We start from the raw sequence: 3,628 nt of genomic DNA on the forward strand, positions 1-3,628 counted from the left end.
AAGCCAGATCAAGGACGTCTCTTGGATTTCTGGCTTAAGAAAATAGGTAGATAAATTTTAAAAATGACTCAACTATGAGCATGTCCGGTCTTGGGATAGAGAGGAGCAGAACATATTTGGGATCTGTGTGTGGAATGTGTTTAGAACCTTATATATCTCAGCCCTGGCTCTGATGCCTAGTCCTCACTCCCATGGGCAGGGCAGAGTAGATCCAGCATAGGCAGCCAGAAAGGGTGGAACTGATTAGAAATAACAACAGGTTAATTATCTGAAAGGCTAGGTCCTGTCACAGGTGCTCTGTATGGGCTTAGGTAAGTCACTTCACTGCCTGGGAACTGAGCTAACACACATATGAGTGGGGGGAGACATGTCCCAGCCCTGGCTTCCCAGACACTGAGAGCTAGAACGCACAGACGATGATGTTGAAACATCTCTTTATTCAAGGTCCCACTCATGGGCCATCTCCTCCCCGTCACCTCTCCTGGTTCCCCAGCCAGCAGTAACCACTCTCCACTCGGGGCTCCTAAAACCTGCACACCCTGAGCACTTATAAGGCTCTGTCTGGCCCACACTTTTGCTCCTTGCTACATGTGCTGGTCTGCCCCCCCTCACAGCAAGCAGCCAGCACCAGCCCAGAGCTAGTCCAGAACCCACAGCTCCAGCTGCCAGGTTCCAAGTAAACAGGGGAACTGTATGATTTTCCTCCTAGTGAAAAGTCTGAGTGTGAAGCAGAACCAAGGGAAATCAAGACATACCTGTACAAAAGGGCTGCACAGCAGGGGAGCCACAGCTGGACACCATTAGTAAAGTATTTTTCAATCATTATTAAAATCCTTAGAGTTATCAGATGGAGAAGGGTGGAGGTACTTCTCCAGAGCAATTTCACATATGCAGAAAAGTGTTTGCAGATACTCTGTGAGCCAGTGGGAGAGGTTTCCAGAGGGTCCACTGATCAGAGAACAGGATGCTCTATGGGAGCTCAGGAGATGCTTTCCCACTCTGAGGAGGGCCACAGTCACCAGAAACTACCTCCTCCTGCTTCCTGCTAGGAGAAAGCTGACCGTGGCAGGGAAGTGTCTTCACGCAGACATCCCCCAAGCTATTCTTCTGAGGCTATGCATTTCTCTTGGGGCAGGCTGGGCATAAGAGTCATGAGGATCCAAAAGACCCTGGTCAGTCCAAAGAAACCGTGGCCCTCTCCACCAGCACTCTTTTTCCACCCGAGGCCACTGAGGCAGCCCATCATCCCCCACCCTGACCCAGATGGCCTCCTCTGTCCTCCTCAGGAACAGGGGGCCACAGAACTTCTTGCCTGATGGATCTGAAAGCTGGCATACAACTACTCCCCACCACTCCCACACACTGAATACCCACATGCAAACGGGCACACACATAAACATCTGCAGAGACACACACCACATACTTCCACATATGCACATAAATGCCAAACACAAGGTCACACTCAAATACAATCACCCCAAGTGCCCACGTATGCCTTCCATAAACACTAAAGACAGTCATGTTCATATACAGTTATACACACACAGACACACAGACACACATACACATTTCAAGTATTCTCTCCTTATTGACTTTATATGCACAGTTATGTATCAGATGCTGTGAGGCGCTGCTCAGATCCCCTGGGCCCTCTTTCCACTGAAAAGAGGTATTAATCCCCCAGGTGTTGATCATAACAGGGCTCCCCAAAAAAGCCATGAGTCTGTGTGGGTCTCTCCCTTTCTTTCAGCATCTTCAGTCTTCTGGACAAGGGAAACCAGCTCTTTTCTCCCTGCAGCCTCAGGGCTGACCCACAGCATCTATCCTATAGCCTGGGCCTGGAGCAGAAGGCCCTAGAGGATTCCTGAACAGGCTACCAAAGGGCTGACTCAGGGCTGGGAACAGGCTGAGGACCCTCCCAAATATCTGTAACTGGTGCTGAAGTCGGTAAAAGGGATCTACCCTTCATCTGTGCTTTGGAGTCCAGTCTGAAACTCCAGCTGGCTATGCAACCTTAGACAATACTTCCCTCTTCTGGCCTCAGATTTTCCATATATGTAGCAGGAAGCCTGCATTGGAGACACAGCTTCCTGTAATATCTACGAAGGGCTGGCGAGAGGGTAGCTCGGGTGGCTCAGCGGTTTAGCACCGCCTTCAGCCCAGGGTATGATCCTGGAGACCCAGGATTGAGTCCCACATTGGGCTCCCTGCATGGAGCCTGCTTCTCCCTCTGCCTGTGTCTCTCATGAATAAATAAAATCTTAAAAGGGCAGGGGGGAGGCTGGTGAGGTATGGTTTAGATGTGCTACTCAAAATGTGGTCCACTGGCAGCAGCACAGAATTGCAGGCCCCTCCCATGGTCTGCTGAATCAGATATTGCATTTTAACAAGATCCCTCTGTGATGCTGATGCACATCACAGAATGAGAAGCACTGTCCCAAATGAGCTCTGAAAACCTTTCAGTTTCTAGAGTTCAATAAGCATCAACTTTAACAGGATTGGAGTAGAGAACATGTGGCTTTTGGTTGAGAGGAATTATTGATTTTCCAGCAAAGCTTTGTCAATCCATGGTGATGAGATGTCTGATTTCCACAGCTAGAGTTGAGCCCTCCCTCCTGGGCCCTCCCTGGCTCCCTCTTCTCCATCTGATCTTTGCCATGTTTGCCTCCTCCTCTTAGCTCCTTTAAAAGGTAGCTAGTGTGAACCCTTTGCACTGTTGTCTTGGTCCCTTCCTTGAGACTCCTGCCCAGAGTAGAGACATGTAGCTGAAGTTGTTGCTATCACCTAGGAAGACTGGGTGATGGCCACACCTAGGGAGAGTGGGTTCACAAGCTGGAAGGACCTGGGTTCCTGAGGACTTTGTGGGCACAAATGTCATGCCAGCCCTGGGCTACCTATCTCCAGATTTTTTTTTTTTAAGTTTCTTTTTTATTTATTCATGAGAGACACAGAAACATAGGCAGAGGGAGAAGCAGACTCCTCACAGGGAGCCCGATGTGGGACTCGATCCTGGATCCCAGGATCATGCCTTGAGCTGAAGGCAGCCCAACTGCTGAGCCACCCAGGCATCCCTATCTCTAGATTTTTATGTCAAAGAAGTAAAGTTTATCTTATTTAAGCCAATTATTTGGGGTCTCTACTACTTAAGACAATCCCAATTTTTTTAGTTTTTTTAAGATTGTATTCATTTATTTGACAGAGAGAGACCACAAGCAGCAGGGGGAGCAGCAGAGGGAAAAGGAGGAGCAGGCTCCCCAGACAACCCCAATTTTAACTGATATACTGGCAGTTACTTTGAACTCCCTTCCACCTCTTCCTGCATGTAATCACTAACCCCCTTTTATCTGCCTCTGTGATATGGCCCAGATCTGTAATCTTTTGTCCAACATTACTACTTCCACTTGAACTTAAACAATCAGAATTTCAAAAAAAAAAAAAAAAAAAAACAATCAGAATTTCTTACCTGGATTACTCAGCCTTCTTTCTACCTAGTCTCCCTATCACATAAGGGTTGTCCCTTTCCATCTATCTTTCCTATCAGTAACCCAAATTAGCTGTCATATGAGAAAGTTAAATATATATATTTATATATATTATTATATTTATTTATTATTATATATATTATATA

Source organism: Canis lupus, chromosome 5 (genome assembly GCF_048164855.1).
Source record: "Canis lupus baileyi chromosome 5, mCanLup2.hap1, whole genome shotgun sequence".
In the NCBI taxonomy this organism is placed as follows: domain Eukaryota; kingdom Metazoa; phylum Chordata; class Mammalia; order Carnivora; family Canidae; genus Canis; species Canis lupus.